This window comes from Salvelinus namaycush, chromosome 20, assembly GCF_016432855.1.
Source record: "Salvelinus namaycush isolate Seneca chromosome 20, SaNama_1.0, whole genome shotgun sequence".
NCBI classification, from domain to species: domain Eukaryota; kingdom Metazoa; phylum Chordata; class Actinopteri; order Salmoniformes; family Salmonidae; genus Salvelinus; species Salvelinus namaycush.
In genome coordinates, this window is record NC_052326.1 from 28,927,884 (window position 1) to 28,953,840 (window position 25,957).

At 43.8% G+C, this 25,957-nt stretch overlaps 1 pseudogene; it reads left to right on the forward strand.

Moving 5' to 3' along the window:
• The first annotated feature begins 12,209 nt into the window (after positions 1-12,209).
• LOC120064743 overlaps positions 12,210-25,957 on the forward strand; it is a 103,221-nt pseudogene continuing 89,473 nt past the window's right edge.

The window sequence follows — 25,957 nt, forward strand, 5'->3', positions numbered from 1 at the left end:
TGAGACAAGAGGAGTGTGAGAGGTAGTAGAGGTCAGGTGTATGATTGATGGTTGATCTATCAAATGCCATGACATCCGCAGTTACTCTTCTTGTATGACCCTGATGCCCTACTTTCCCCTCACTCAGGGGGTCCACTCTTCTACCACACACACACACACACACACACACACACACACACACACACACACACACACACACACACACACACACACACACACACACACACACACACACACACACACACACACACACACACACACACACACACACACACACACACACACACACACACACACAAATAGGGGAACGTGATTGTGTGTGAGCCCAGGTCAAGGAGAAAGAGAGAGCCCAGATACACACACACACATACAAACACACCCAGACTGCTGCAGTAAATAGAATAAATAGAAACATGTTGATGGTGACAGGCACACAATATCGATCAGGTGTGGTCAAGGACGACTGTGTTTACCCCCATCTTACCCCTCCCTCTCTCCCTCGCTCCTTCTCTGTGATGGAAAGTAGAGCTCATATTAAGACTATGTTGTTGTTGTCCTCATATAGGGTTTCTTTAGACAGATTCCCATCACTGGTGAATGCCATCACTAACTAACAATAACAGTCATAACACACGTACCACGAGAAATAATACAAAAAGAGGTATCAGCACATGGCTGTTCCACATTCAACAATGCAAAACATGCATACATGGAGACTAACCAAACCCAATCATGCGACTGGTAGCTATCTTCATGTCATACTTAAGAGGGATGATGAGACATTGACCTCACCAAATGGTTACCTTGTAGGCTTTCCTCATGCAGGCTTGTGTCCAAACAAAGGCATGGGCCTGAAAGCCTGCTTACAGAAAACACTGGAGCAGACTACTCCTACGTGCAGAGCGACCTAAACCTACTCCTCTGTTGTTGTTCTCTCCTCAGGGTTTACTATGGTACCTTTATTATGACGGCTGATAAAGACTTGTTTTTGTCCTGAGTGGCCGGGGGAGAATTTGGGTTGTGCCGTAGTCTATAGTCTATACACGTATCATGTGTAATAATACAATAGGAGTACAGGTCACATACAAGCACAAACACAATCACAGTCCGGGGGGGGGGAGCAGATAGCTGAGCAGTGGTGGATATTCAGCAGCCTAATGGTCTGGGGGTAGAAGCTATTGGATAGTTTTAGCCATGATTCTCCTGCACTGCCTGCATCTGAGTGATGGAAGCGGGGAGAACAGGCCATGGTTTGGGTGACTGAGGTCCGTGATGATCTTCTTGGCCTTCCTGCGACACCTGGTGTTGTAGGTGTCCTGAAGGACAGGCAGTGAGCCCCAAATGGTGCGTTCGGCTGAGTGTACCACCCTCTGTATTGCTTTATGGTCAGAGGCGGTGGAGTTGCCATACCAGGTTGTGATGTAGCCCAACAGTATGCTCTTGATGGTGCTCCTGTAGAACACTGCGAGGGCCCTCGGGGACAGGCCTCACTGTCGTGCCTTTTTCACCACGGTGTCTCTGTGGTTTGACCATTTCAGCTCCTCTGAGATGTGTACGCCGAGGAACTTAACGTTTTTCACCTTCTCCACGGCGACCCCGTTGATGAGGATGGGGGTGTGCCCAGCCTGGTTCCTCCTGAAATCTATAAACAGCTTCTTTGTTTTGCTGACGTTGAGGGAGAGGTTGTTTACCCGGCACCACACCATCAGAGTGCCTGATCTCGCTGTTGTTGGTAATCAGGTCTCGCTGTTGTTGGTAATCAGGCCTACTACTGTCGCGTCGTCAGCGAACTTGATGGAGTTGGATCTGTGTGAGGCCACACAGTCGTAGGTATACAGGGAGTACAAGGGGGGACTGAGGACGCACTCTTGTGGGGCCCCAGTGTTGTCATAGTTATGAGGGATGATGAGACATTGACCTCATGGTTACCTGGTAGGCTTTCCTCATGCAGGTTTGTGTCCAAACAAAGGCATGGGCCTGAAAGCCTGTTTACAGAAAACACTGGAGCAGACTACTCCTACGTGCAGAGCGACCTAAACCTACTCCTCTGTTGTTGTTCTCTCCTCAGGGTTTACTATGGTACCTTTTATTATGACGGCTGATAAAGACTTGTTTTTGTCCTGAGAGGCCGGGGGAGAATGTGGGTTGTGCCGTAGTCTATACATGGTAGGAAACACATACATAGACATACACTATGCCTAAGGGTCAGAGGAGAACGAGGGCCAGCCCAATAAACTCAGCACTTCCTCTGTGTTACAGGCAGCAAGAGACTTAAAAATACAACCATTTACACACACACACGCACGCCCACGCACACACACAGACACACACACAGGCAGGTGACTTAATAGAGCTGGCCAAGTGCCCTCCCAAAATAATTGACACATTTGCTATGCAACCAATAGAACACCTCTCCTGTCTCTAAGAGGCTGTATAATGCATACATTAACATTGGCCATATATGCAGTACATGCATGGGAGTGAAAGGTGAGAGCAGACAAAGAATGTACAACTACATCTACTGACACACAGTTGGCAAACATAACCCATGCCTTAGCAAGAAAACAGATGTTAGGAACACCCAGACCCTTAGTGTGCCTACACACACGAGCATGCACACAGCTCCAGCTCTTTCAGATCAGCCTTACCCCCACCATCACCACAACCACCACTAGGCTAACTGGTCAGCCTGAGCCCTGACCTGACCCATTTTAAGTAGAGTTTCTGTGTGTGATTCTCTGGGCCTGCATGGGAGTGCGTATGGGAGGATGTATTCATATAAACGTGAAAGGAATGTCACATAAGTCAAATATACAATACAACACAATACATACAGTGCATTCGGAAAGAATTCAGAACCCTTTACTTTTTCTACATTTTGTTACGTTACAGCCTTATTCTAAAATTGATTAAATTGTTTTTCCCCTCATCAATCTACAAACGATAACCCATAATGTCAAATCAATTTTTTTTTTTACATTTATATAAAAAAAAAACGGAAATATCACATTTACATAAGTATTCAGACCCTTTACTCAGTACTTTGTTGAAGCACATTTGGCAGTGATTACAGCCTCGAGTCTTCTTGGGTATGAAGCTACAAGCTTGACACGCCTGTATTTGGCGAGTTTCTCACATTCTTCTCTGCAGATCCTCTCAAGCTCTGTCAGGTTGGATGAGTAGCGTCACTGCACAGCTATTTTCAGGTTTCTCTAGAGATGTTAGATCGGGTTCAAGTCCGGGCTCTGACTGGGCCACTCAAGGACTATGTTGTCTTGGCTGTGTGCTTATGGTTGTTGTCCTGTTGGAAGGTGAACCTTCGTCCTTCAAAGATCTCTCTGTACTTTGTGCCGTTCATCTTTCCCTCGATCCTGATCACTCTACCATAAAGGCCTGATTGGTGGAGTGCTGCAGAGATGGATGTCCTTCTGGAAGGTTCTCCAATCTCCACAGAGGAACTCTGGAGCTCTGTCAGAGTGACCATCGGGTTCTTGGTCACCTCCCTGACAAAGACCCTTCTCCGCCGATTATTCAGTTATACCCGGCGGCCAGCTTTTGGTGGTTCCAAACTTCTTCCATTTAAGAATGATGGAGGCCACTGTGTTCTTGGGGACCTTGAATGCTGCAGACATTTTTCAGTACCCTTCCCCAGATCTGTGCCTCAACACGATCCTGTCTCTGAGCTCTACAGACAATTCCTTTAACCTCATTGCTTGGTTTTTGCTCTGACATGCACTGTCAACGGTGGGATGTTATATAGACAAGTGTGTGTGACTATCCATATCATGTCCAGTCAATTGAATTTACCACAAGTGGACACCAATCAAGTTGTAGAAACATCTCAAGGATTATCAATGGAAACAGGATGCACCTGAGCGCAATTTCGAGTCTCATAGCAAAGGGTCTGAATACTTATGTAAATAAGGTTTTTTCAACAAAATTTTTTTTTTATACTTTTGCAAACATTTCTAAAAACCTGTTTTTGCTTTGTCATTATGGGGTATTGTGTGTAGATTGATGAGGAAAAACATGTTTTTATACTTAAAATGAGGCTGTAACATAACAAAATGTGGAAAAAGTCAAGCGGTCTGAATACTTTCTGAATACAATGTAAGTGTTTGCCATTGAGAGTGTGTGTGTATGTGTGACTCACAAACACTCACGTGTTTATCTTGTAGTAGTGGTATTTGTATATGTGACTCACAAACACTCACGTGTTTATATTGTAGTAGTGGTATTTGTATGTGTTTTGGGACTATTTTGCCCCAATTTCTGAGCCCAGTGGATTGCTGTCTTAGTTCTGTCCTCTTACACCTCAATGGGAAAATGATGTGTAAGAGTTATAAGGTGTAAATGTGGAATGTAGAAAAGTACGATCTGTTGTTACAGGAGCAGGATATAGTAACACTGCTATTACAGCTATTGTTTTGAGGACATCAATCTCCCTGACAATGCTGACAATATACTGATAATCTGACTCGGTCTCCGTCCCAAATGACACCCTATTCCCTATATAGCCTAGTGCATAACATCTGTCCAGAGCCCTTTATAAAGGGAATAGGTTGCAATTTGGTCCCTCAGTATTGCATCCTTTTAACTCCCCAGACACTTTCACTCACCTATGCCTTGCCAAGTCCACCTAAGCCCCCCCTAAACTACACGTGATGATCACAATCCAACCTGCATCCTTATTGACGGACACCCCAGCTGGGATGTGGGGCAGGGAGGCGGTGATCAGGGTGTGTGTGTGTGTTTTACACAAGGTTACACAATCAGGAACCCAGCTTTACAAGGAGTGGATGGGTTCGGACTCAGATTCAAATTTGGACCCCATCCATACAGTACAACATATACACACACCTCACCCCACACACACAAACACACTCACACCCCACCCTTCGCACCAACACAGTTACACAAATGCACACCTTGAGTCCCGTGCCCCACCTACCTGCCACACATCCCAGTTGGCCAGGCTTCTCCATCCATATCCTAATGGGTCAAAGGTAATGACGTATTCACAAAGCTCTCAGTTACAGGTGGGCAGAGAGAGAAAAAAGGGGGGCCGTCTGTCTGGGAGGGGCTGACCATACATCATCCTTAAAGGGGGTAAAAGGGGATGTTCCTTCCAACACTAATTAATCTCCAACACCACTACCCTCCATAGGACCCTCTATCCATAGCCCTGTATCCAAGAGGTACTGCAGGGGGTCCGCAAAATATATACATACAAAAATAAAAAGTGGACAGTAGAAAAGTAGAAAAGTAGAAAAGTGGGGAATATCTTATTTGATGTGAACTTTATTTCTCAACCCCTAATATTGAGCTAATTAAACTCACTGGAGTATCTGACATAGCACCCGCAAGTACCAGTCATGACAAGTGAAGCTGGCTGCTGGCAAGCTTTCTTGACTTGGAAATACATTTTTTCCAACACATGGCTAACCTTTGTTAAACCAGCTAAACAGCTACTACTAGCGAACATGTGTTTGAAGTAGGGCTGGCACAATTATTGTATAATAATCGTCATAATCGTCTTAAAACATTCATTTTAGGAGAAGGAGGGGATTCAACTTTATATTCAAGTAGATATAGTTCACCCAATAGCAGTTTTTCATTTTTACATGAAGTAGGTCAAGTTGATAATCATTTTATGAGCAGAAAGGCACGGTTGGGAGCAGAAGCTTCATTTCTAAAAGTTCTAAGTGGTCAAAACCATTCATTTTTGAGACAGGGGTTTCACCGAAGCTGTGTTGTATTCATTAGGTATGTCATAGTTGTATTCATTAGGTATGTCATAGTTGTATTCATTAGGTATGACAAAGTTGTATTCATTCGGTAGGTCATAATTGTATTCATTACAGTGGGTGAAAGTATTCACCCCCTTGGCATTTTTCCTATTTTGTTGCCTTATAAACTGGAATTAAAATAGATTTTAGTTATCATTTGATTTACACAACATGCCTACTTTGAAGATGCAAAATATTTTTTATTGTGAAACAAACAAGAAAGAAGACAAAAATAAGAACTTGAGCGTGCATAACTATTCACCCTCCCCCCAAAGTCAATATTTTGTAGAGCATTCTTTTGCAGCAATTACAGCTGCAAGTCTCTTGGGGTATGTGTCTATAAGCTTGGCACATCTACCCACTGGGATTTTTGCCCCTTCTTAAAGGCAAAACCGCTCCAGCTCCTTCAAGTTGGATGGGTTCCTCTGGTGTACAGCAATCTTTAAGTCATACCACAGATTCTCAATTGGATTGACGTCTGGGCTTTGACTAGGCCATTCCAAGACATTGAAATGTTTCCACTTAAACCACTCGAGTGTTGCTTTAGCAGTAAGCTTAGGGACATTGTCCTGCTGGAAGGTGAACCTCCATCCCAGTCTCAAATCTCTGGAAGACTGAAACAGGTTTCCCTCAAAAAGGTCCCTGTATTTAGTGCCATCCATCATTCCTTCAATTCTGACCAGTTTCCCAGTCCCTGCTGATGAAAAACAGGGGTGATGAGAGGTGTTGGGTTTGTGCTCATCTGACCAGAGTACCTTCTTCCATATGTTTGGGGAGTCTCCCACATGCCTTTTGGCGAACACCAAACATGTTTGCTTATTTTTTTTCTTTAAGCAATGGCTTTTTTTCTGGCCACTCTTCCGTAAAGCCCAGCTCTGGAGTGTACGGCTTAAAGTGGTCCTATGGACAGATACTCCAATCTTCACTGTGGAGCTTTGCAGCTCCTTCAGGGTTATCTTTGGTCTCTTTGTTGCCTCTCTGATTAATGCCCTCCTTGCTTGGTCCGTGAGTATTGGTGGGCGGCCCTCTCTTGGCAGGTTTGTTGTGGTGCCATATTCTTTCCATTTTTTTAATAATGGATTTAATGGTGCTCCGTGGGATGTTCAAAGTTTCTGATAATTTTTTATAACTCAACCCTGATCTGTACTTCCCCACAACTTTGTCCCTGGCCTGTTTGGAGAGCTCCTTGGTCTTCATAGTGCTGCTTGCCTGGTGGTGCCCCTTGCTTAGTGGTGTTGCAGACTCTGTGTCACGTTCCTGACCTTATTTCCTTTGTTTAGACTTTGTTTAGTTGGTCAGGACTTGAGCTGTGTGGGTGTAGTCTATGTTATGTGTTTCTATGTTTAGGTTGTCAATTGGCCTGATATGGTTCTCAATCAGAGGCAGGTCTTTTACGTTGTCTCTGATTGGGAACCATATTAAGGTAGCCTGTTTTCACTGTTTGTTTGTGGGTGATTGTTCCTGTTCGTGCGTTCATGTGTTTTATGTTCTCTAGTTCAGGACTGTAGCTTCGTTGGTTTTCGTTTGTTTATTGTTTTGTTCGTATTGAAGAAGTATTCTAATAAATATGGATACATACCACGCTGCGCTTTGGTCCTCCTCTCCTTCTACAGACGAAAGCCATTACACTCTGGGACCTTTCAGAACAGGTGTATATATACTGAGATCATGTGACACTTAGATTGCAAACAGGTGGACTTTATTTAGCCAATTATGTGACTTCTGAAGGTAATTAGTTTCACCAGATCTTGTTTAGGGCCTCCATAGCAAAGGGGATGGATAAATATGCACGCACCACTTTTCCGTTTTTAAATTTTTTTTTTTTTTTTTTTTTAATTAAACAAGTTATTTTTTTCATTTCACTTCACCAATTTGGACTATTTTGTGTATGTCCATTACATGAAATCCAAATAAAAATCAATTTAATTACAGGTTGTAATGCAACAAAATAAGAAAAATGCCAAGGGGGTGAATACTTTTGCAAGGCACTGTATGTCATAATTGAAATCATTAGGTATGTCTTTCAAAGATGCATTATGATGCATTACAAGCTAAAAAAAAAAGAATACAAAAATAACAATTATGACAATAACTGTGTCCATTTGTATGACAATTAATTGTTACCCAGAATTCCATAATCGTCACAGCCCTAGTTCGGAGTTACATTTTCTAGCTAATAGGCTATGTTAGTTTACACTTCTTCCAATTATAAAGTGGGGAGGTCAGAATAAATCACTTCTGTTTCCTGTATATCTGCCTGATCTCTGTCCTACCGTTGCCTACAGTATATACAGTGGGGCAAAAAAGTATTTAGTCAGCCACCAATTGTGCAAGTTCTCCCACTTAAAAAGATGAGAGAGGCCTGTAATTTTCATCATAGGTACACTTCAACTATGACAGACAAAATGAGAAAAAAAAATCCAGAAAATCACATTGTAGGATTTTTAATGAATTTATTTGCAAATTATGGTGGAAAATAAGTATTTGGTCACCTACAAACAAGCAAGATTTCTGGCTCTCACAGACCTGTAACTTCTTCTTTAAGAGGCTCCTCTGTCCTCCACTCGTTACCTGTATTAATGGCACCTGTTTGAACTTGTTATCAGTATAAAAGACACCTGTCCACAACCTCAAACAGTCACACTCCAAACTCCACTATGGCCAAGACCAAAGAGCTGTCAAAGGACACCAGAAACAAAATTGTAGACCTGCACCAGGCTGGGAAGACTGAATCTGCAATAGGTAAGCAGCTTGGTTTGAAGAAATCAACTGTGGGAGCAATTATTAGGAAATGGAAGACATACAAGACCACTGATAATCTCCCTCGATCTGGAGCTCCACGCAAGATCTCACCCCGTGGGGTCAAAATGATCACAAGAACGGTGAGCAAAAATCCCAGAACCACACGGGGGGACCTAGTGAATGACCTGCAGAGAGCTGGGACCAAAGTAACAAAGCCTACCATCAGTAACACACTATGCCGCCAGGGACTCAAATCCTGCAGTGCCAGACGTGTCCCCCTGCTTAAGCCAGTACATGTCCAGGCCCGTCTGAAGTTTGCTAGAGAGCATTTGGATGATCCAGAAGAAGATTGGGAGAATGTCATATGGTCAGATGAAACCAAAATAGAACTTTTTGGTAAAAACTCAACTCGTCGTGTTTGGAGGAGAAAGAATGCTGAGTTGCATCCAAAGAACACCATACCTACTGTGAAGCATGGGGGTGGAAACATCATGCTTTGGGGCTGTTTTTCTGCAAAGGGACCAGGACGACTGATCCGTGTAAAGGAAAGAATGAATGGGGCCATGTATCGTGAGATTTTGAGTGAAAACCTCCTTCCATCAGCAAGGGCATTGAAGATGAAACGTGGCTGGGTCTTTCAGCATGACAATGATCCCAAACACACCGCCCGGGCAACGAAGGAGTGGCTTCGTAAGAAGCATTTCAAGGTCCTGGAGTGGCCTAGCCAGTCTCCAGATCTCAAAACCATAGAAAATCTTTGGAGGGAGTTGAAAGTCCGTGTTGCCCAGCAACAGCCCCAAAATATCACTGCTCTAGAGGAGATCTGCATGGAGGAATGGGTCAAAATACCAGCAACAGTGTGTGAGAACCTTGTGAAGACTTACAGAAAACGTTTGACCTCTGTCATTGCCAACAAAGGGTATATAACAAAGTATTGAGATAAACTTTTGTTATTGACCAAATACTTATTTTCCACCATAATTTGCAAATAAATTCATAAAAAATCCTACAATGTGATTTTCTGGATTTTTTTTTCTCATTTTGTCTGTCATAGTTGAAGTGTACCTATGATGAAAATTACAGGCCTCTCTCATCTTTTTAAGTGGGAGAACTTGCACAATTGGTGGCTGACTAAATACTTTTTTGCCCCACTGTATCTCCTTCTCATCTTCTTATAGCCCTACATGTCAGCTGTGTTCTATCTCAGTAGGAAGGATCAACTGTTTGTGGAACCCTCCAGTCTGTCTCAGTAGAGATGGGGGAGTTATCCTGTAGAGGCCAGAGCTGTATTTGTATTTATTATGGATCCCCATTAGTTCCTGCTGGCAGCTACTCTTCCTGGGGTCCAAACACATTAAGGCACTTACATCACACAGTTGGACTGGGTAGAAGCTGTGTGGGGTGAGAGCCGCAGACGTGCCTCCCAGCCTACACACAGTCCAACTAGCTCTCAACACCTCCACTACTTAGCCCTCTCACACACACAGATGCAGACAGACACACAGATGCACAGGAAGTGTTGCGAACAATAAAAAACAGACACATTCTCTACACAAACAGGTAAAGACAGATGGAATTATAGTAAGGTACTAAACTTAGAGTTCACATTAACACAGACAGACAGACAGACAGACAGACAGACAGACAGACAGACAGACAGACAGACAGACAGACAGACAGACAGACAGACAGACAGACAGACAGACAGACAGACACAGACAGAATATTTCAAACAGGGATGGATCCAAAGCGTCTCTCCTCGCTCATTGCTATGCAGACCCATTGGTGGACCTAGTTGTAAATGACCTGGACCTTCTGTTCCCTCACTCACACTGGGCCCAGTCGGAACCACTCAGTCTTTCTCTCCTCTTTCATTCTGCAAGTAAGGACAGAACACTCAACACATTAGCTTTGTGGCTAGGGGTGTTGTGACGTGCATTTTTGTACCCTGTCAATCAACCGATTTACTTTCTAAATGACAGTATTGTAATGGAGACGCAGGAGTCAGGAAGCAGCTGCAGTCGTAGTAATAATAATAACAATGAACATGGAGCGATGCAAAACAAGAGAAGTGCCTGGACATGAAAACATAACCAATAATGCCTGATGAGGGAGGCTACAGAGTGCTAAATAAAGGGGAAGTAATCAAGGTGGTGATGAAGTCCAGGTGTGTATGATGATGGGGCACAGGTGTGCGTAATGATGGTTGCCCGGACAGGTGGTTAGTAAACTGGCGACGTCGATCACCGGAGCAGGAGAGCGGGAGTAGACGTGACAGTACACGGGGCCAATGTTATGGGAGGAAGGAATGGTGGGCTGGAGGTCACTCTCAACAGACTGGAACCACAAGATAAGGGAAAGCAGGTCTTCCGACATCCGGGTGCCAATGCAGTGATTTTCATCCTCGACCAGGAGATGGTGGGGTCATGACATTGGAGCCACGGGAGGCCAAGGATGGCTTTGTGTACAGGAGCCCAGGTGAAGCAGAAGGGACAACACCTGAGGGACAGCCAACCAGTGAAATGGAAACCAGGAAGAGTTTGACGGAAAACGATGATGAAGGAATACTCACGCCTACCCTGGGAGACGGAGGATCACGGGGCAGACCCTCTGCCCCAGTGGACTTCGGGTTGGGATGCACCGGACACCGCTGGAGCCGGTGCCCCGCCTGGCCGCGATAGGGACACAATTATTTATAGTGTGGTTGTTGTTGTGGGTTTTATGAACAGTAATGAGAAGAATGCAACAAAATGTCTTCCCACAGCACAACTCTTTCTTTTCACATTTAATTCTAAGAAATGCAACTCAGCAAACTGTACAAGAACATTAGCCAGCAAGAATCCTCTCAAGCGGAAGCAGTCTTTACTGTCGCAGGAGATTTTAACAAAGCAAATTTAAAACAAGTTCTTCCAAAGTATCACCAACAGAGGTAACGTGCAGGATGTACACAAACATCCATGACATGTACAAAGCCTCTCCCCACCCCCACTTTGGCCAATCAGAACACGTCTCTCTGTTTCTACTCCCCACCTACAGTACAAGAAGCAACTCAAGAGGGAGCAACCAACATAGAGAATAGTAAGGTGCTGGACAGACGAGGCACACTCAATGCTACAGGACTGTTTTGAGAATACTGATTGGAATATGTTTAAAAAGTCATCCACCCAGGACTCATCTATCAACATTGAAGAATATACATCATCAGTTGCTTCATTAAGTAATGTGTTGATGATGCTGTACCCACAATAACAATCTGGAAACACCCCAACCAAAAACCCTAGATGAGAGCCCGTACTGAAAGCCCGTACTGCAGCATTCAATGTCAGCAGAACTTGGTGGCACGCGACGCATACAAGCCAAGCAGGTACAAGCTCTGCAAATCCATTCAGACGTAAAAATACAAAAAAACTCAAACTTGAATCGATGTTCGACAACTCGCGACGCATGTGGCAAGGACTACAGGCTATCACAGACTACAAAGGCAAATCCAGCTGTGTGGTGCCCACGAAGCCTCCCTTCCAGATGAGCTTAACACATTCTATGTTCGCTTCAAGGCAGACAATACCGAGCCAACAAGGAAGGCTCTCGCTACTCCAGACGACCAGATACTGTCGTTCTCCAAGGCTGATGTGAGGAAAACTCTCAAAAGAGTGAATAATCACAAAGCCGCTGGCCCAGATGGCATCCCTGGGCGCGTCGTCAGAGTGTGCGTTGACCAGCTGGCGGGCGTCTTCTCAAACATCTTCAACCTGTCCCAAGCTGCAGTTTCCACGGTTCAAGGAGACCACCATCATCGTGGTGCCCAAGAAAGCCAAGGTGACATGCCCAAATTACTACACTACATGGTTAGAAGTATGTGGATACCTGTCACGTAGAGTAGGCCAGAAGGCTAAACTGAAAAACCTAATCTCTATCAAATAAAAAGATGGCGGAGCCGCAAAAGTACTTCTGTGGGTGTTTATTTACATAGTGAATCCGGAAGGAAAACAACAGTACTGCCATCCAAAGTATACATTATGGGGACAGCTTAAATGCTGTCGATGCTGCCCCATCAACAGCTCAATTCAAAATGGTCCCCCCCCCTTGAACTGAAAGAGAGGCTCCTTTTGTAGGGGAAGCCCCTCCCAGCAGAACATACACAGCTCTAATTAATTAAGCAATTACCGTCATCAAAGCCTACATTTTCCACTCAGCTAAACATAATGAATTATATACATTGCAACACGTTTCTCATGATACAATATACCAATATAACACATTTACAAAATCTCATATCCCTACTGACATGGAGTCTCCCAATATGCCCATTCACATGAACGAGCCATTCAGGACAGGCACTACAAAGCCAGCCCGATTACCGTAGCTCTGGTCCTTATCCCAGCATACCCGGAAGCTACAGAGATGGAGATAGAGGAACAGAACCAAACAAACAACGCACTCATCCATAACATTGATAAGTACAATAAACGTTGCTTAAATTAAACATGAACGCTTGTCTGTATATTCTTTATACCATAAACTGTTACTGATGGGAGGTAAAAATAAAGTATGAAATGTATGTACTAAGATAGAGAAATGAACTTGTGTGTCGACCCACATTGTTAACATAGCTGATAACGGAGCAGGGAGGCACGATGAATGTGTGTGTGTTAGTGTACCAAACGCTGCCCGCGGCCAGTGACAGACTTCTCCGTCACAATACCCCTTCAAATTAGTGGATTTGGCTATTCCAGCCATACCCGTTGCTGACAGGTGAATAACATCGGGCACACAGCCATGCACTCTCCATAGACAAACATTGGCAGTAGAATGGCCTGTACTGAAGAGCTCAGTGACTTTCAATGTGGCACCGTCATAGGATGCCACCTTTCCAAAAATATTCTGCCCTGCTAGAGCTGCCCCTGTCAACTGTAAGTGCTGTAATTGTGAAGTGAAACGTCTAGGAGCATCAACGGCTCAGCCGCAAAGTGGTAGGCCATACAAGCTCACAAAACGAGACCGCCGAATGCTGAATCGCGTAGTGCGTAAAAATCGTCTGTCCTCAGTTGCAACACTCACTAACGAGTTCCAAACTGCCTCTGGAAGCAACGTCAGCACAATAGCTGTTCGTCTGGAGCTTAATGAAATGAGTTTCCATGGCCAAACATCCTCACACAAGCCTAAGATCACCATACGCAATGCCAAGCGTCAGCTGGAGTGGTGTAAAGCTCGTCGCCATTGGACTCTGGAGCAGTGGAAACGCATTCTCTGGAGTGATGAATCACGCTTCACCATCTAGCAGTCCAACGGACACATCTGGGTTTGGTGGATGCCAGGAGAAGACTACTTGCCCGAATGTATAAAGTTTGGTGGAGGAGGAATAATGGACTGGGGCTGTTTTTCTATAATTCGTGCTAGGCCCCTTAGTTCCAGTGAAGCTAAATCTTAATGCTACAGCGTGCAATGACATTCTAGACGATTCTGTGCATCCAACTTTGTGGCAACAGTTTGGGGAAGGCCCTTTATTGTTTCAGCATGACAATGCCCTCGTGCACAAAGCGAGGTCCATACAGAAACAGTTTGTTGAGATTGATGTGGAAGAACTTGGCAGGCCTGCGAAGAGCCCTGACCTCAACCCCATCGAACACCTTTGTGATGAATTAGAACGCTGACTGCGAGCGAGGCTTAATCACCCAACATACAGTGTATTCAGACCCCTTGATAGTTCCACATTTTGTTACGTTACAGCCTTATTCTAAAATGGATTAAATAAATAAAAAATCCTCATCAATCTACACACAATACCGCATAATTAAAACGCGAGAACAGGTTTTTAGATATTTTGCAAATGATGATCCTTGAGATGTTTCTACAACTTGATTGGAGTCCACCTGTGGTAAATTCAGTTTATTGGACATGATTTGGAAAGGAACACACCTGTCTATATAAGGTCTCTTCCGTAAAGCCCAGCTCTGGAGTGTACGGCTTAAAGTGGTCCTATGGACAGATACTCCAATCTTCACTGTGGAGCTTTGCAGCTCCTTCAGGGTTATCTTTGGTCTCTTTGTTGCCTCTCTGATTAATGCCCTCCTTGCTTGGTCCGTGAGTATTGGTGGGCGGCCCTCTCTTGGCAGGTTTGTTGTGGTGCCATATTCTTTCCATTTTTTTAATAATGGATTTAATGGTGCTCCGTGGGATGTTCAAAGTTTCTGATAATTTTTTATAACTCAACCCTGATCTGTACTTCCCCACAACTTTGTCCCTGGCCTGTTTGGAGAGCTCCTTGGTCTTCATAGTGCTGCTTGCCTGGTGGTGCCCCTTGCTTAGTGGTGTTGCAGACTCTGTGTCACGTTCCTGACCTTATTTCCTTTGTTTAGACTTTGTTTAGTTGGTCAGGACTTGAGCTGTGTGGGTGTAGTCTATGTTATGTGTTTCTATGTTTAGGTTGTCAATTGGCCTGATATGGTTCTCAATCAGAGGCAGGTCTTTTACGTTGTCTCTGATTGGGAACCATATTAAGGTAGCCTGTTTTCACTGTTTGTTTGTGGGTGATTGTTCCTGTTCGTGCGTTCATGTGTTTTATGTTCTCTAGTTCAGGACTGTAGCTTCGTTGGTTTTCGTTTGTTTATTGTTTTGTTCGTATTGAAGAAGTATTCTAATAAATATGGATACATACCACGCTGCGCTTTGGTCCTCCTCTCCTTCTACAGACGAAAGCCATTACACTCTGGGACCTTTCAGAACAGGTGTATATATACTGAGATCATGTGACACTTAGATTGCAAACAGGTGGACTTTATTTAGCCAATTATGTGACTTCTGAAGGTAATTAGTTTCACCAGATCTTGTTTAGGGCCTCCATAGCAAAGGGGATGGATAAATATGCACGCACCACTTTTCCGTTTTTAAATTATTATTATTATTTTTTTTTAATTAAACAAGTTATTTTTTTCATTTCACTTCACCAATTTGGACTATTTTGTGTATGTCCATTACATGAAATCCAAATAAAAATCAATTTAATTACAGGTTGTAATGCAACAAAATAAGAAAAATGCCAAGGGGGTGAATACTTTTGCAAGGCACTGTATGTCATAATTGAAATCATTAGGTATGTCTTTCAAAGATGCATTATGATGCATTACAAGCTAAAAAAAAAAGAATACAAAAATAACAATTATGACAATAACTGTGTCCATTTGTATGACAATTAATTGTTACCCAGAATTCCATAATCGTCACAGCCCTAGTTCGGAGTTACATTTTCTAGCTAATAGGCTATGTTAGTTTACACTTCTTCCAATTATAAAGTGGGGAGGTCAGAATAAATCACTTCTGTTTCCTGTATATCTGCCTGATCTCTGTCCTACCGTTGCCTACAGTATATACAGTGGGGCAAAAAAGTATTTAGTCAGCCACCAATTGTGCAAGTTCTCCCACTTAAAAAGATGAGAGAGGCCTGTAATTTTCATCATAGGTACACTTCAACTATGACAGACAAAATGAGAAAAAAAAATCCAGAAAATCACATTGTAGGATTTTTAATGAATTTATTTGCAAATTATGGTGGAATATAAGTATTTGGTCACCTACAAACAAGCAAGATTTCTGGCTCTCACAGACCTGTAACTTCTTCTTTAAGAGGCTCCTCTGTCCTCCACTCGTTACCTGTATTAATGGCACCTGTTTGAACTTGTTATCAGTATAAAAGACACCTGTCCACAACCTCAAACAGTCACACTCCAAACTCCACTATGGCCAAGACCAAAGAGCTGTCAAAGGACACCAGAAACAAAATTGTAGACCTGCACCAGGCTGGGAAGACTGAATCTGCAATAGGTAAGCAGCTTGGTTTGAAGAAATCAACTGTGGGAGCAATTATTAGGAAATGGAAGACATACAAGACCACTGATAATCTCCCTCGATCTGGAGCTCCACGCAAGATCTCACCCCATGGGGTCAAAATGATCACAAGAACGGTGAGCAAAAATCCCAGAACCACACGGGGGGACCTAGTGAATGACCTGCAGAGAGCTGGGACCAAAGTAACAAAGCCTACCATCAGTAACACACTATGCCGCCAGGGACTCAAATCCTGCAGTGCCAGACGTGTCCCCCTGCTTAAGCCAGTACATGTCCAGGCCCGTCTGAAGTTTGCTAGAGAGCATTTGGATGATCCAGAAGAAGATTGGGAGAATGTCATATGGTCAGATGAAACCAAAATAGAACTTTTTGGTAAAAACTCAACTCGTCGTGTTTGGAGGAGAAAGAATGCTGAGTTGCATCCAAAGAACACCATACCTACTGTGAAGCATGGGGGTGGAAACATCATGCTTTGGGGCTGTTTTTCTGCAAAGGGACCAGGACGACTGATCCGTGTAAAGGAAAGAATGAATGGGGCCATGTATCGTGAGATTTTGAGTGAAAACCTCCTTCCATCAGCAAGGGCATTGAAGATGAAACGTGGCTGGGTCTTTCAGCATGACAATGATCCCAAACACACCGCCCGGGCAACGAAGGAGTGGCTTCGTAAGAAGCATTTCAAGGTCCTGGAGTGGCCTAGCCAGTCTCCAGATCTCAAAACCATAGAAAATCTTTGGAGGGAGTTGAAAGTCCGTGTTGCCCAGCAACAGCCCCAAAATATCACTGCTCTAGAGGAGATCTGCATGGAGGAATGGGTCAAAATACCAGCAACAGTGTGTGAAAACCTTGTGAAGACTTACAGAAAACGTTTGACCTCTGTCATTGCCAACAAAGGGTATATAACAAAGTATTGAGATAAACTTTTGTTATTGACCAAATACTTATTTTCCACCATAATTTGCAAATAAATTCATAAAAAATCCTACAATGTGATTTTCTGGATTTTTTTTTCTCATTTTGTCTGTCATAGTTGAAGTGTACCTATGATGAAAATTACAGGCCTCTCTCATCTTTTTAAGTGGGAGAACTTGCACAATTGGTGGCTGACTAAATACTTTTTTGCCCCACTGTATCTCCTTCTCATCTTCTTATAGCCCTACATGTCAGCTGTGTTCTATCTCAGTAGGAAGGATCAACTGTTTGTGGAACCCTCCAGTCTGTCTCAGTAGAGATGGGGGAGTTATCCTGTAGAGGCCAGAGCTGTATTTGTATTTATTATGGATCCCCATTAGTTCCTGCTGGCAGCTACTCTTCCTGGGGTCCAAACACATTAAGGCACTTACATCACACAGTTGGACTGGGTAGAAGCTGTGTGGGGTGAGAGCCGCAGACGTGCCTCCCAGCCTACACACAGTCCAACTAGCTCTCAACACCTCCACTACTTAGCCCTCTCACACACACAGATGCAGACAGACACACAGATGCACAGGAAGTGTTGCGAACAATAAAAAACAGACACATTCTCTACACAAACAGGTAAAGACAGATGGAATTATAGTAAGGTACTAAACTTAGAGTTCACATTAACACAGACAGACAGACAGACAGACAGACAGACAGACAGACAGACAGACAGACAGACAGACAGACAGAATATTTCAAACAGGGATGGATCCAAAGCGTCTCTCCTCGCTCATTGCTATGCAGACCCATTGGTGGACCTAGTTGTAAATGACCTGGACCTTCTGTTCCCTCACTCACACTGGGCCCAGTCGGAACCACTCAGTCTTTCTCTCCTCTTTCATTCTGCAAGTAAGGACAGAACACTCAACACATTAGCTTTGTGGCTAGGGGTGTTGTGACGTGCATTTTTGTACCCTGTCAATCAACCGATTTACTTTCTAAATGACAGTATTGTAATGGAGACGCAGGAGTCAGGAAGCAGCTGCAGTCGTAGTAATAATAATAACAATGAACATGGAGCGATGCAAAACAAGAGAAGTGCCTGGACATGAAAACATAACCAATAATGCCTGATGAGGGAGGCTACAGAGTGCTAAATAAAGGGGAAGTAATCAAGGTGGTGATGAAGTCCAGGTGTGTATGATGATGGGGCACAGGTGTGCGTAATGATGGTTGCCCGGACAGGTGGTTAGTAAACTGGCGACGTCGATCACCGGAGCAGGAGAGCGGGAGTAGACGTGACAGTACACGGGGCCAATGTTATGGGAGGAAGGAATGGTGGGCTGGAGGTCACTCTCAACAGACTGGAACCACAAGATAAGGGAAAGCAGGTCTTCCGACATCCGGGTGCCAATGCAGTGATTTTCATCCTCGACCAGGAGATGGTGGGGTCATGACATTGGAGCCACGGGAGGCCAAGGATGGCTTTGTGTACAGGAGCCCAGGTGAAGCAGAAGGGACAACACCTGAGGGACAGCCAACCAGTGAAATGGAAACCAGGAAGAGTTTGACGGAAAACGATGATGAAGGAATACTCACGCCTACCCTGGGAGACGGAGGATCACGGGGCAGACCCTCTGCCCCAGTGGACTTCGGGTTGGGATGCACCGGACACCGCTGGAGCCGGTGCCCCGCCTGGCCGCGATAGGGACACAATTATTTATAGTGTGGTTGTTGTTGTGGGTTTTATGAACAGTAATGAGAAGAATGCAACAAAATGTCTTCCCACAGCACAACTCTTTCTTTTCACATTTAATTCTAAGAAATGCAACTCAGCAAACTGTACAAGAACATTAGCCAGCAAGAATCCTCTCAAGCGGAAGCAGTCTTTACTGTCGCAGGAGATTTTAACAAAGCAAATTTAAAACAAGTTCTTCCAAAGTATCACCAACAGAGGTAACGTGCAGGATGTACACAAACATCCATGACATGTACAAAGCCTCTCCCCACCCCCACTTTGGCCAATCAGAACACGTCTCTCTGTTTCTACTCCCCACCTACAGTACAAGAAGCAACTCAAGAGGGAGCAACCAACATAGAGAATAGTAAGGTGCTGGACAGACGAGGCACACTCAATGCTACAGGACTGTTTTGAGAATACTGATTGGAATATGTTTAAAAAGTCATCCACCCAGGACTCATCTATCAACATTGAAGAATATACATCATCAGTTGCTTCATTAAGTAATGTGTTGATGATGCTGTACCCACAATAACAATCTGGAAACACCCCAACCAAAAACCCTAGATGAGAGCCCGTACTGAAAGCCCGTACTGCAGCATTCAATGTCAGCAGAACTTGGTGGCACGCGACGCATACAAGCCAAGCAGGTACAAGCTCTGCAAATCCATTCAGACGTAAAAATACAAAAAAACTCAAACTTGAATCGATGTTCGACAACTCGCGACGCATGTGGCAAGGACTACAGGCTATCACAGACTACAAAGGCAAATCCAGCTGTGTGGTGCCCACGAAGCCTCCCTTCCAGATGAGCTTAACACATTCTATGTTCGCTTCAAGGCAGACAATACCGAGCCAACAAGGAAGGCTCTCGCTACTCCAGACGACCAGATACTGTCGTTCTCCAAGGCTGATGTGAGGAAAACTCTCAAAAGAGTGAATAATCACAAAGCCGCTGGCCCAGATGGCATCCCTGGGCGCGTCGTCAGAGTGTGCGTTGACCAGCTGGCGGGCGTCTTCTCAAACATCTTCAACCTGTCCCAAGCTGCAGTTTCCACGGTTCAAGGAGACCACCATCATCGTGGTGCCCAAGAAAGCCAAGGTGACATGCCCAAATTACTACACTACATGGTTAGAAGTATGTGGATACCTGTCACGTAGAGTAGGCCAGAAGGCTAAACTGAAAAACCTAATCTCTATCAAATAAAAAGATGGCGGAGCCGCAAAAGTACTTCTGTGGGTGTTTATTTACATAGTGAATCCGGAAGGAAAACAACAGTACTGCCATCCAAAGTATACATTATGGGGACAGCTTAAATGCTGTCGATGCTGCCCCATCAACAGCTCAATTCAAAATGGTCCCCCCCCCTTGAACTGAAAGAGAGGCTCCTTTTGTAGGGGAAGCCCCTCCCAGCAGAACATACACAGCTCTAATTAATTAAGCAATTACCGTCATCAAAGCCTACATTTTCCACTCAGCTAAACATAATGAATTATATACATTGCAACACGTTTCTCATGATACAATATACCAATATAACACATTTACAAAATCTCATATCCCTACTGACATGGAGTCTCCCAATATGCCCATTCACATGAACGAGCCATTCAGGACAGGCACTACAAAGCCAGCCCGATTACCGTAGCTCTGGTCCTTATCCCAGCATACCCGGAAGCTACAGAGATGGAGATAGAGGAACAGAACCAAACAAACAACGCACTCATCCATAACATTGATAAGTACAATAAACGTTGCTTAAATTAAACATGAACGCTTGTCTGTATATTCTTTATACCATAAACTGTTACTGATGGGAGGTAAAAATAAAGTATGAAATGTATGTACTAAGATAGAGAAATGAACTTGTGTGTCGACCCACATTGTTAACATAGCTGATAACGGAGCAGGGAGGCACGATGAATGTGTGTGTGTTAGTGTACCAAACGCTGCCCGCGGCCAGTGACAGACTTCTCCGTCACAATACCCCTTCAAATTAGTGGATTTGGCTATTCCAGCCATACCCGTTGCTGACAGGTGAATAACATCGGGCACACAGCCATGCACTCTCCATAGACAAACATTGGCAGTAGAATGGCCTGTACTGAAGAGCTCAGTGACTTTCAATGTGGCACCGTCATAGGATGCCACCTTTCCAAAAATATTCTGCCCTGCTAGAGCTGCCCCTGTCAACTGTAAGTGCTGTAATTGTGAAGTGAAACGTCTAGGAGCATCAACGGCTCAGCCGCAAAGTGGTAGGCCATACAAGCTCACAAAACGAGACCGCCGAATGCTGAATCGCGTAGTGCGTAAAAATCGTCTGTCCTCAGTTGCAACACTCACTAACGAGTTCCAAACTGCCTCTGGAAGCAACGTCAGCACAATAGCTGTTCGTCTGGAGCTTAATGAAATGAGTTTCCATGGCCAAACATCCTCACACAAGCCTAAGATCACCATACGCAATGCCAAGCGTCAGCTGGAGTGGTGTAAAGCTCGTCGCCATTGGACTCTGGAGCAGTGGAAACGCATTCTCTGGAGTGATGAATCACGCTTCACCATCTAGCAGTCCAACGGACACATCTGGGTTTGGTGGATGCCAGGAGAAGACTACTTGCCCGAATGTATAAAGTTTGGTGGAGGAGGAATAATGGACTGGGGCTGTTTTTCTATAATTCGTGCTAGGCCCCTTAGTTCCAGTGAAGCTAAATCTTAATGCTACAGCGTGCAATGACATTCTAGACGATTCTGTGCATCCAACTTTGTGGCAACAGTTTGGGGAAGGCCCTTTATTGTTTCAGCATGACAATGCCCTCGTGCACAAAGCGAGGTCCATACAGAAACAGTTTGTTGAGATTGATGTGGAAGAACTTGGCAGGCCTGCGAAGAGCCCTGACCTCAACCCCATCGAACACCTTTGTGATGAATTAGAACGCTGACTGCGAGCGAGGCTTAATCACCCAACATACAGTGTATTCAGACCCCTTGATAGTTCCACATTTTGTTACGTTACAGCCTTATTCTAAAATGGATTAAATAAATAAAAAATCCTCATCAATCTACACACAATACCGCATAATTAAAACGCGAGAACAGGTTTTTAGATATTTTGCAAATGATGATCCTTGAGATGTTTCTACAACTTGATTGGAGTCCACCTGTGGTAAATTCAGTTTATTGGACATGATTTGGAAAGGAACACACCTGTCTATATAAGGTCTCTTCCGTAAAGCCCAGCTCTGGAGTGTACGGCTTAAAGTGGTCCTATGGACAGATACTCCAATCTTCACTGTGGAGCTTTGCAGCTCCTTCAGGGTTATCTTTGGTCTCTTTGTTGCCTCTCTGATTAATGCCCTCCTTGCTTGGTCCGTGAGTATTGGTGGGCGGCCCTCTCTTGGCAGGTTTGTTGTGGTGCCATATTCTTTCCATTTTTTTAATAATGGATTTAATGGTGCTCCGTGGGATGTTCAAAGTTTCTGATAATTTTTTATAACTCAACCCTGATCTGTACTTCCCCACAACTTTGTCCCTGGCCTGTTTGGAGAGCTCCTTGGTCTTCATAGTGCTGCTTGCCTGGTGGTGCCCCTTGCTTAGTGGTGTTGCAGACTCTGTGTCACGTTCCTGACCTTATTTCCTTTGTTTAGACTTTGTTTAGTTGGTCAGGACTTGAGCTGTGTGGGTGTAGTCTATGTTATGTGTTTCTATGTTTAGGTTGTCAATTGGCCTGATATGGTTCTCAATCAGAGGCAGGTCTTTTACGTTGTCTCTGATTGGGAACCATATTAAGGTAGCCTGTTTTCACTGTTTGTTTGTGGGTGATTGTTCCTGTTCGTGCGTTCATGTGTTTTATGTTCTCTAGTTCAGGACTGTAGCTTCGTTGGTTTTCGTTTGTTTATTGTTTTGTTCGTATTGAAGAAGTATTCTAATAAATATGGATACATACCACGCTGCGCTTTGGTCCTCCTCTCCTTCTACAGACGAAAGCCATTACACTCTGGGACCTTTCAGAACAGGTGTATATATACTGAGATCATGTGACACTTAGATTGCAAACAGGTGGACTTTATTTAGCCAATTATGTGACTTCTGAAGGTAATTAGTTTCACCAGATCTTGTTTAGGGCCTCCATAGCAAAGGGGATGGATAAATATGCACGCACCACTTTTCCGTTTTTAAATTATTATTATTATTTTTTTTTAATTAAACAAGTTATTTTTTTCATTTCACTTCACCAATTTGGACTATTTTGTGTATGTCCATTACATGAAATCCAAATAAAAATCAATTTAATTACAGGTTGTAATGCAACAAAATAAGAAAAATGCCAAGGGGGTGAATACTTTTGCAAGGCACTGTATGTCATAATTGAAATCATTAGGTATGTCTTTCAAAGATGCATTATGATGCATTACAAGCTAAAAAAAAAAGAATACAAAAATAACAATTATGACAATAACTGTGTCCATTTGTATGACAATTAATTGTTACCCAGAATTCCATAATCGTCACAGCCCTAGTTCGGAGTTACATTTTCTAGCTAATAGGCTATGTTAGTTTACACTTCTTCCAATTATAAAGTGGGGAGGTCAGAATAAATCACTTCTGTTTCCTGTATATCTGCCTGATCTCTGTCCTACCGTTGCCTACAGTATATACAGTGGGGCAAAAAAGTATTTAGTCAGCCACCAATTGTGCAAGTTCTCCCACTTAAAAAGATGAGAGAGGCCTGTAATTTTCATCATAGGTACACTTCAACTATGACAGACAAAATGAGAAAAAAAAATCCAGAAAATCACATTGTAGGATTTTTAATGAATTTATTTGCAAATTATGGTGGAATATAAGTATTTGGTCACCTACAAACAAGCAAGATTTCTGGCTCTCACAGACCTGTAACTTCTTCTTTAAGAGGCTCCTCTGTCCTCCACTCGTTACCTGTATTAATGGCACCTGTTTGAACTTGTTATCAGTATAAAAGACACCTGTCCACAACCTCAAACAGTCACACTCCAAACTCCACTATGGCCAAGACCAAAGAGCTGTCAAAGGACACCAGAAACAAAATTGTAGACCTGCACCAGGCTGGGAAGACTGAATCTGCAATAGGTAAGCAGCTTGGTTTGAAGAAATCAACTGTGGGAGCAATTATTAGGAAATGGAAGACATACAAGACCACTGATAATCTCCCTCGATCTGGAGCTCCACGCAAGATCTCACCCCATGGGGTCAAAATGATCACAAGAACGGTGAGCAAAAATCCCAGAACCACACGGGGGGACCTAGTGAATGACCTGCAGAGAGCTGGGACCAAAGTAACAAAGCCTACCATCAGTAACACACTATGCCGCCAGGGACTCAAATCCTGCAGTGCCAGACGTGTCCCCCTGCTTAAGCCAGTACATGTCCAGGCCCGTCTGAAGTTTGCTAGAGAGCATTTGGATGATCCAGAAGAAGATTGGGAGAATGTCATATGGTCAGATGAAACCAAAATAGAACTTTTTGGTAAAAACTCAACTCGTCGTGTTTGGAGGAGAAAGAATGCTGAGTTGCATCCAAAGAACACCATACCTACTGTGAAGCATGGGGGTGGAAACATCATGCTTTGGGGCTGTTTTTCTGCAAAGGGACCAGGACGACTGATCCGTGTAAAGGAAAGAATGAATGGGGCCATGTATCGTGAGATTTTGAGTGAAAACCTCCTTCCATCAGCAAGGGCATTGAAGATGAAACGTGGCTGGGTCTTTCAGCATGACAATGATCCCAAACACACCGCCCGGGCAACGAAGGAGTGGCTTCGTAAGAAGCATTTCAAGGTCCTGGAGTGGCCTAGCCAGTCTCCAGATCTCAAAACCATAGAAAATCTTTGGAGGGAGTTGAAAGTCCGTGTTGCCCAGCAACAGCCCCAAAATATCACTGCTCTAGAGGAGATCTGCATGGAGGAATGGGTCAAAATACCAGCAACAGTGTGTGAAAACCTTGTGAAGACTTACAGAAAACGTTTGACCTCTGTCATTGCCAACAAAGGGTATATAACAAAGTATTGAGATAAACTTTTGTTATTGACCAAATACTTATTTTCCACCATAATTTGCAAATAAATTCATAAAAAATCCTACAATGTGATTTTCTGGATTTTTTTTTCTCATTTTGTCTGTCATAGTTGAAGTGTACCTATGATGAAAATTACAGGCCTCTCTCATCTTTTTAAGTGGGAGAACTTGCACAATTGGTGGCTGACTAAATACTTTTTTGCCCCACTGTATCTCCTTCTCATCTTCTTATAGCCCTACATGTCAGCTGTGTTCTATCTCAGTAGGAAGGATCAACTGTTTGTGGAACCCTCCAGTCTGTCTCAGTAGAGATGGGGGAGTTATCCTGTAGAGGCCAGAGCTGTATTTGTATTTATTATGGATCCCCATTAGTTCCTGCTGGCAGCTACTCTTCCTGGGGTCCAAACACATTAAGGCACTTACATCACACAGTTGGACTGGGTAGAAGCTGTGTGGGGTGAGAGCCGCAGACGTGCCTCCCAGCCTACACACAGTCCAACTAGCTCTCAACACCTCCACTACTTAGCCCTCTCACACACACAGATGCAGACAGACACACAGATGCACAGGAAGTGTTGCGAACAATAAAAAACAGACACATTCTCTACACAAACAGGTAAAGACAGATGGAATTATAGTAAGGTACTAAACTTAGAGTTCACATTAACACAGACAGACAGACAGACAGACAGACAGACAGACAGACAGACAGACAGACAGACAGACAGACAGACAGACAGACAGACAGACAGACAGACAGACAGACAGACAGACAGAATATTTCAAACAGGGATGGATCCAAAGCGTCTCTCCTCGCTCATTGCTATGCAGACCCATTGGTGGACCTAGTTGTAAATGACCTGGACCTTCTGTTCCCTCACTCACACTGGGC